The 9,909-nt window shown below is 44.4% G+C and overlaps 1 pseudogene; it reads left to right on the top strand.

Annotated features, from left to right (window-relative positions):
• The first annotated feature begins 9,042 nt into the window (after positions 1 to 9,042).
• Positions 9,043 to 9,160, top strand: LOC149447870 (U2 spliceosomal RNA; annotated as a pseudogene).
• Positions 9,161 to 9,909: the final 749 nt, after the last annotated feature.

Raw genomic sequence — 9,909 nt, forward strand, 5'->3', positions numbered from 1 at the left:
AATATTTTGCAAGCTTGCCATCAATATAAGTGCCGAATCATAATTTAGATTTAACATTATCTCTATAATTTCTAGTCACCACTGCCTCATGAATATTACTTGGGGACTCAAACTGTGAGTGCTGAGATACTTAATATATTTATTTATGCTAAAGATAGGGTCATCCAACTTAAACTGTTCCACCATAGTCACTTTAGCCCTGTACGTCTACATAAAATGAGCATACGTACAGATGCTTCCTGCTTCAAAGGCTGCAGAGACGTGACTGATTTCCTCCACTGCCTTTGGACTTTCAGGCCTTTTTGTCTGAGTTCAGCACCTTTGTTTCCTTAACCCCGGGCTTATCCAATATTTCCCATCCAACAAACTGTCTCCTTGGTATTTTCAGGGACTTGTCCATTTTTAAATATGAGAAGCGCTTACTGTGAATACTATATTTTTATGCTACAAAGACCCTTCTACTTACATAGAAAGTTACGTGTTACTGTACCCACTATACCTTTGTGGCTACTACCAATTGTTCAATATGCGGTGTGTTTTTCGGTGTATAATCTGTACTACTACTCTGGTGTGAACTGTGAAGCATTGAGAAACAGCTCAGGGATTTTTCTCTACATTAGTTTTTTTTCTCTGATTTAGTTTTTTAAACTCTGTACTTTTTTTTTTTTATAAAATTTCAATAAATACATCTTTAAAAAAAAGATGCTGGCTGAAGTCTTGGAGCCCCTTCAAACTAAGAGGAGCTATGAGAACCTTTATTTGATTGTTATAAGAGTACATCAGTTCATTTGGCAGATTTCTACATGGCTGGGCCATAAACGGTGTAAATCCTTCCTAGATCTCTGTCAAAGTTTGTAATATTTGGGTAACACCCTGAACACCTGCTGATTAGGGTTCTTGCTGCCCCCTCCCATGTCAACTGCCCCATGGCAGTAGGCCTTTCTGTTCTGAATGGTCTACAATCTGATGGTGTTCCTCACAGTATTTTCCTTGATCCAGTTCCCCATTAGACGTCTCCAAAGGGTGGTCCTCTCCCACGGGAGAAGTTGTTTCTTTCTAGAGTACAAGATCCTTCTCCGACTCCTTACTTTGATGGTTTGTTCTCCTACATTGTTAGACCAGACTTTCTTTGCTGTTCCCCAATGTCTCTGGGTCTGTTCTTCCTTCCTCTGAACTCAGGTGAAAACATCTTCAGTGAGGAATGTAGTGGCCACTTACCTAACTAGTTTCAACAGCACATCTCCTTGGGCACGCAGTCACACTAACTGCCAGGTTTTACCCCAGGCGTCAAGGCCTTGGCCAGTTGGGTACATCTTTGTCACTCAGCTGCATCCTTAATTTTTCCAAGCCTTCACCTGTTTTCCAAACCTACTTTTGTGCATCTCTTCTGTTCCTGAGCCTTCCAGTGACTCCAGCTTGTACACACAACTTATAGCCACTATTTCAGGTAAAATCCACCAAACGCACTCCACCTCCCATTCCTGGCTGCTCTCACTACTCCTATTACGCTATAAATAACACCACTGGCTATTGGAAATGTTCCTGATATGTGGCACCTGTTGCTGCTGGCTGCTAGCACTATTCCGAATACCCTCCACCTGATGTTTTTTTTACCACAGGCACATTCAACCATCTGTCTTCCTAATATACTGCAACTGTCACTCCCGGCCTCATGCACTGTTCCTGGTAGGCTCTGTTTTTCAAACACTGCCTTCCGAGCCTTTGCAGCTGTGTGCAGATACTCTATGTACATTAAATTTGGCAGACTTTGGTCTTCTAGCCTGCGCAGCTGGGCAACGCTATTCCAAGTACAATTTGTTTTTCAAACTCTGCTCCTCCAAGTCCTCTTGGCCAGGCTCATCCAACCATCTCTCTTTGGTGCTCTCACTAGTTTTTTTTTTCCTCACTAGTTGCCTGGCTGTTTAACTTAAACTTTTCAGAGCCCAGTTGTAGTCAGTATAGAATTTGGTTTGCTCCATTTTGCTCAGTTCATGAAAGGGAGAGTTTGCTGGTGCTCTGTTAATTCAGGGTCACTGGAACCTGGTAGAGTCATCCCTGGAAATCATTATCTTCAAGATCCAGGTTATTCATCTGTCTTTTCTCCACTATACTTCCCTTCTCAGTGGTCATTCCATGCACATCTAGTCTGACAAGGACATCACTGTTATTTAAAATCATTAGCAAGAAGAAAATGAGGAAACTGTGTTAGCAATTCACATACCAAAATAAATGGCCCACTTCTTTAAGAGAGATGTCTCAATATTTGCAAAACTTGTGTTGATTTAATGGTGTTTTGCCAAAGGTACAAGATCTCCAGGTTCATAACCAACTTCTGAGGAGAGATATTGGCCATTGAAATTTTATTCCAACATCCCCTGGGTCTCAGTTCTTTGCATTGGGGGTTTATGCATGTGTCAGGTCACCCTAAAACGAAAGTTACAGAAGAGACTTTTCTTGCTTATAAAAGTAATAGCAGGCATTGTAGGTTCTTTGGTAGGATTTTGTGACTTGAAATGGGATACAGAATTACCCACTTCCATATGGACCCAAAACAGCTGTGCTGGACTGGACTGGAACCACTATAGAGGTCTCGGGATATTTCTTTCTATGTAATGTAGCAATAATTTATAGACACGTCCATATGGATATCATTTTAAACTTTTGAGTAACTTTATTTACCAAAAACAGAACATCGGTAACATCACTATGACTCCTAGTTTAGCCCTTAGGGAGTCCAAAATAAGGTTTAGTCATTTGGACTAATTTACAAATATGTGGGATTCCCTTAGATCGACTTTAGGAAACACTGCTCTGTGGATCCACAGAAATGTGGAAAAAAAACAGAGATGTTTCTGGCCCAATATGTCTGAGGAAAACAAATCCTTCCTAAATCCAAAAATGGCAATTTATTTATACCCTTAATCCCACAAGCATAAATGAACTATTATTAACAAACTACTCTTAACTACTATTAATCTATTATTTGTTCCTTCCTCACTTTCTTTAGTCTTCACATCTTTTTCCAATATGTTCCTTTAGTCATCTTTCATTTAGACACAACATGACTCCTGTGTCTGCTCAAAGATTGTTTGTACACATTCATAAATGCATACATATAGTAATCACTCCATATATGTAAATGTATGGTTGGGAATTGGGGAGATAAGCAACACAAAGTAATCAGTTTATTTTCTATCAGCTTAGAACATTTATGAGAATGAAAGGTGACTGTTGATTAGTTGCTATAGGTTAAAGTACTTTGCTTATTACTCTCTATAAATCTAAAAACATTTTAAAAACTTAAAGTGATTGTAATGTCATTTTTTCCCTAAAATAAAGAGGGTTATACTTACTACCTCTGTGCAATGGTATTGCATGTAGCAGTCACTTACCTCTTCTTCTGGGATACCCTGCTGGAGCTGTCCGCTTCTCTTCTTCTTGTGCCCCCAAAGCAAGCCGCTTGCTATGGAAGCATACATGAGGGCATGCACAGGCTGTGTGCTTCCTAAAACAAACGCAGCGTCATCCTATTCATCCATATACATCTCTCATATACCATCCTATTTATCCCTTCATCTCTCTTTTATACCATCCTATTCATCCATGTTCCTCTCTTTTATACCATCCTATTCATCCATGTTCCTCTTAAGATTTGTCTAAAATTACATTGGCCTACATAAACAATACATAACATTTTTATCCAGCTAGGTAGGCGCTTGCATTTCAAAGTTTCAAAATGAGAATTGAACAGACTGTAATGTTTGCGTTCATCCTAAAGTGTGTCCACCATGCCATGATTATACCAAACCATGTGACAGATTCAAGCTTCACTTGTAACTGTAATGTGATTGTAATGCAAGTGCTTACAACAGCACACAAAATCATTTGAGTAAGTGACCAGCCACCGATAGGTCCTTTTTCTACAGACAAGAATGAACTTCTAAGCACAAATTTCAACTGTCCATGACTGGCAGCAGTTCCAGCTTTCCAAAGACATAAGCAAAGATGAGTGGGTGGCTTACTACATTGTACCCCAATACCCACCCAAAGCCAGACTACCACAGTTTAAAATAAGTTCAGTTATATGCTGTTATGCTGTGCAAATACTTTGTGCACAGGACGGGGACTTCTCCGTGCACAGGATGGAGACGACTCTGCACAGGATGTGGGTGTGGCCAAATTGTAACAGTGCGAGAGGCTTAAAGGGGCATGATTAAATAAAAGCATTCTTGTACCCATAAATTATGATGAGATTATTATTATTATACAGGATTTATATAGCGCCAACAGTTTGCTCAGCGCTTTACAATATAACGGGAGACAATACAGCAACAATACAGTTCAATACAAGAGGGATAGGAGGGCCCTGCTCCTTGGAGCTTACAATCTAGGAGGGAGGGGCTAGTGGTACAAAAAGGTAGTAACTGTGGGGGATGGACTGGTTGGAAGAGTAGAAGGGCAGGATAGGCTTCCCTGAAGAGATCGGTTTTCAGAGAATGCCTAAAAGTGAGCAGAGTAGGCGATAGTCTGATAAATTGGGGTAGAGAGTTCCAGAGGAGGGGGGAAGCTCTGGAGAAGTCCTGGAGATGAGTATGGGAGGAGGAGACAAGGGAGCTAGAGAGTAGGAGGTCTTGTGAGGAGCAGAGAGTACGGTTTGGGTGGTATTTGGAGACAAGATTGGTGATGTAATTTGGGGCAGAGTTATTAATGGCTTTATATGTTATTGTTAATGTTTTGAATTTTATCCGTTCGGCAATGAGAAGCCAGTGGAGGGATTGGCAGAGAGGGGTGGCAGATACAGAACGGTTAGTAAGGTGGATGAGTCTGGCAGCATCAGTCATGATAGACTGAAGAGGGCATAGCTTGCGATTAGGTAGGCCAATGAGGAGGGAGTTACAATAGTCAAGGCGAGATATAACAAAGGAGTGAATAAGTTGCTTAGTGGTTTCCGAGGTTAGGAACAGCAGTATCTTGGAGATGTTGCAGAGGTGAAGTCTACAAGATTTGGACAGTGATTGGATTTGGGACTGAAAGGACAGATGAGAGTCTAGGATTACACCTAGTACCCTGGCATGATTGAAGGGACTGATGATTGTGTTATTGATCTTGACGGAGAAGTGGGAGGGGGCACGGGCTGGGGGGAAAACTAAAAGGTCAGTTTTGGAAAGATTGAGTTTGAGGAAGTGGAGTTACATCCATGCCGATATGTCACTTAGTAGGTTAGTAATGCGAGAGGAGACTGAACGGGTGAGGTGAGGGGTAGAAAGATAGATTTGTGTGTCATCAGCATAGAGATTTTACTTAAAGCCATGGGAGTTTATCAAGTGACCAAGGGAGGAGGTGTAGATGGAGAAGAGAAGAGGTCCAAGGACAGAACCTCAAGGGACCCCTACAGAAAGAGGGAGTGAAGAGGAAAAGGCAGCATTATAGGTAACGCTGAAGGAGCGCTGCGATAGGTAGGAGGAGAACCAGGAGAGAGCAGAGTCTCGGAGGCCAAGAGAGTGGAGTTTTTTTTGAAGAGGAGGGGATGGTCAAACATATCAAAAGCCACAAAGAGGTCAAGTAGTAAGAGTATGGAGTAGTGGCCATTGGATTTAGCAGTTAGTAGATCATTAGTGAGTTTTAGTAGGGTAGTTTCAGTGGAGTGTAGTGAGCGAAAGTCAGACTGTAAAGGGTCAAGAAGGTTGTCAGTGAGGTAGGAGCTCAGGCGATTGTAGACTAAGCATTCTAGGAGTTTAGAGGTAAATGGCAGCAGGGAGATGGGTCTTAAGTTGTTCAAGATGATGGGGTCCAGGGAGGGCTTTTTAAGTATGGGAGTGATGTGTGCATGCTTTAGAGGGGAGGGGAAGGCACCGTTAGAGAGGGAGAGATTGAAGATGTGAGTGAGGGAGCATAGGATGGAAGAAGAGGGTGACCGTAGTAGTTGTGAGGGGACAGGATCCAGGGGGCAGGTAGTGAGACGGGCTTCTGAGAAACCTTAGTGACCTCTTTGGTATTAGCAAGGTCAAAAGAGGAAAGTGTTGAGGGAGGTTTAGTATAAGGTATGCTAAGTGGGATGGATGTCTGTGCAGTGGCAATGCCCCTACGAATTGTGTCAATCTTGTTTTTGAAATGATTTGCAATCTCGTGAGCAGCGAGTGAGGTACTGGGTGGAGGTGGAGAAAGTAGAGAGTTAAAAGTAGAGAAGAGATGACGAGGACTGGATGACAAGGTATTAGTAAGAGTGACAAAGTAGGCTTGTTTGGCAGCATGAAGGGAGGAATTGTATGTTAAGAAAGCAGATTTATATAGGGTGAATGCTTGTTGGGATTTGGTTTTACGCCACAGTTGCTCCAGAGCATGACTATGTCGTTTAAGATTTCTGGTGTTGTCAGTCTGCTAAGGTTGTAATGGCCGGGGCCTGATGCTTCGTGATGTTAGAGGAGCAAGTGAGTCTAATGTGGATGAAAGTGAACTGTTGTAGACAGAAGTGGCCAGGTCATGGCAGGACAGGGGAGAGATTCTGTCATAGAGTTGGTCAGTTGCAGAGTGGAAAGGAGCAGGGTTAAAGCTGTGAAGGTTTCTGCGGGTAATTTTTTGCTGCTTGGAGGGATAGGTGTTTGAAGATGAGGACACTGTGAAGGTGATGAGATTGTGATCAGAGAGAGGAAAGGGGTGTTTGTGAGGTTGTAGGGAGTGCAAAGACGGGAGAAAACAAGGTCTAATGTATTCCCATCAGAGTCAGTGGAGGACTGTATACATTGTGCTAAAGCAAAAGATGAGGTTGTGTTGAACAGTTGGGATGTAGCCGCGTTGTTGACATTATTGGGATGTTAAAATCTCCGAGAATGATAGTGGGTGTTAGGGATCCGGGTATGACCAGAGGTGTGTGGACTGACACAGGGAAACGCAGGCTTCAGATATGGTATAATAATAATATTTATTATTAGCTGCACAAATAAACAAACACAGTGCAAACAAAACTAACCTTAAGGTAATAGGTAACACAGTGCTAACAAACAAACAAACTAATAGGTACACAGTGCAAACAAAACAAACCAATAGGTACACAGTGCAGTCAGGGCTGGAGAGGTGGAGTGGTCAGGCAGGCCAAGCCCACAGCATGGATTTCCTCAGGTCCCAGCCTGCTATTCTCCAGGGCCCCTGATGGTGGGGATGGACTTGGTGCAGACTGGAACCAGGTCGCGACCCCTGAGTGCGTCCGACTGTGGTAGAGAGTGCTGGCAGGTCCAGGTCCGAGCAGGATGGATGGATGGATGACAGTCAGGAGCGAGCGTGGTCAGACTAGCCGGGTCAGTAATGGTGGGGACAGGCACGGTACAAGCAGCAGACAAGGGTAGTCAGGTCACACGCCGGGTTCAGTAACTCACGGGCAGCACGGTACAGAGGATCAGGCAGAAGGATGGTCAGGGACGAGCCGGGGGTCAGAGCAGGAGAATGTCAGCATGGATCAGAATAGGCAGGGTCGGCAACAAGGAACGCACTACAGGAACACAGGTAACAGGAATCAGGAACAAGATACAGGGGCTCATGGGCAACATACACCAAGGCCCAGATCACAGGCCTGGTCATTCCTTATATGCACCTCCTTTAATCAGCCTCAGGTGTTTTGGCTGATTGCAGGAATGAGCCTCTGGTTGCTGAGAGCACCCGCTGGCCAGCCCTGGTACTGCAACCCACAAGGCAGGTGAGTCCCACCACTATTGGCGAGTCCATTCCTGACAGTGGGTAGTTCAGAGGAGAGAAAGTAGGGTAGCCAGGTGGAGAAATCATCAAGAAAGCGGGACACCGGACCAGGAGGCCGATAGATCACTGCAATCCTCAGAGAAATGGGAGAAAACAGCCGAATGCAGTGAGTCTCGAAAGAAGGATGTGTACAGGACGGAGATGAATCTGTGTACAGGATGTGGATGTGACCAAATTGTGTTAACAGTGGGAGAGGCTTAAAGGGGCATGATTAAACAAAAGCATTCTTGTACGCATAAACTATGATTAGATTGCTGTGTCACAAGTAAGTCTCACAGACATGTATAAACCTCAGCACAACCATTTAAAAATAAATAAATAAAACTCTTCCATTACATATGATTTTGTGTACACTGAAAATAGAGAGCTAACATTTTATCTGAGCCTTCCTTATACAGGAACCTCACTAAAATAGTCAGGGACTGCTCAACTACCAGCAACTGTTGAGACAATGAACACTTTGGTGAGAAGTCTAATGTACAATATATAGTGTGTATAGTCCAGGAGTGTGCAATACATCCACGAGGAAACGTCTTACCACGTTTTCTGGGAGTGCTCATTTGCTCAGGCCCTGTTGGGGGCCCTGGAACCTGAACTCAAGGACTTTGTACCACAGACAGCCATCACTCACTTTGGGGTGTTGAATGGTCTGTTCTGTGGAACCTTTTCTCTGGAGGACATTGACGGCGCCTGGCGGGTGCTGTGTTGTTTTAAGGACCTTTATGGTGCGCCAGAAAGCGCCTCATCCACCAGCGGGAGAGGATGTCCATTGAGGACTGCCGCAGACTGATCCTCAGTCTGCTCAGAGACTATTCCTTGATGGACTTTAAGGAGGAAGAGGACGTCTGAAGATTTCCCCCTTCCCCCTACTCCCCCTTGCGTGTCTTTGTCTTTTCAATAAAGCTTCGGGCCTGTGTTTCTTTTCCCCCCCTTTCCCCTTCCCACACACACCCGATGCCTATTGTTAATCGTAATATCCGGTTTTCGTTTTCTCGCATGCACTAGTATTATTAGGAAACGTAATGTGTATTAGAATGTTACAGTTTTTGGGGTAAGCGGCGTTATGCATGACGTGGCGGTCAGGGGATTCATCCTCTGCACATCACGTCAGGCATCATACCGCTGAGCGAATGTATTTATTTCTGAATGTATTTATTGTATGCTTGGAACTATATTGCCATGTGGTGCGCTGCGTCGCAGTATAGGGTGAGATGTACCCCGATTACACGTATCATGTTGTTTTTGATGCTTCTGTAATAAAAGTATCTTTTCAATCAAAAAAGGAGTGTGCAATATATCGCTTCTCGGGCCTTTTGGCTAAGATCAAGTGTAGTATCTGTTCTTATCAGTGTCCAGTAGGGGTGCTCCACCATCATTCCTGCTTGCAGGGATGATTGGTTGTATAGTACCCCTGCTGGTAGGATGCGGGTCCTGATGGTTAGTACAGGCTGGAACAGAAACCAAGGTGCCCACAGGCAGTTGGGGCCCAGGAGTAATTCCCCCTGGAAAACCAGAGGGGCTCAGTTCCTCCTGGTTTGAACGGATCTACCTTGTCTGGCCAGGGGCCGGGGAGGCAGAAAGTCCGTGGAACAGTGCCCCCTGAGTGGTCACCTCAGGGGTGCCCTTAGTAGCACATGGGGATGGGATCCCACGTGTGAAACGTGCACATGGTCACTGATCCAAACACTTTTTCCTGCACTGCGCCTTTTAGGGCTAGGCCTTTTGGTTAAGTCCAGGGCAATTTTTATGCTACAGGCCTCAGGGCCTAGCCAGTGCACAGTTGCACTGCCACTTTTTTATTTTTACTTATTTAATTTATTTTTTCTCCCACTGTTTGTCACTTTTCACTTATGTGTGTGTTTTTTTCCTCACGGATGGTAGGGTGTTGGTCCTCGGGCCTACCCTGAAGTCTAGGGGGAGGATGTGTGGCCTTTTGGTTCCTTCCTTCCTTGTCCCTAGGGGGTTTCTCTTTGGGAGAGCCCCCTTACCAAGTACTTGGTGGCTGGCTTAGGCTAGCCACAAGGAAAGGGGTCCGCCAGGCCTTTTGGCTAGGTGGACCACATGGGAACCTTAGTCCCTGTCAAAAGCTTCATGCCCCGGGGGGATCAGGGTAGAGGTCCTACCCCTTTGGACAAAGCACACCCTTAAGTGCACTTTTTTGTG

Source organism: Staurois parvus, unplaced genomic scaffold (assembly GCF_062004578.1).
Source record: "Staurois parvus isolate SC_StPar_1 unplaced genomic scaffold, SC_StPar_1.0 ptg000668l, whole genome shotgun sequence".
Taxonomy (NCBI): Eukaryota; Metazoa; Chordata; class Amphibia; order Anura; family Ranidae; genus Staurois; species Staurois parvus.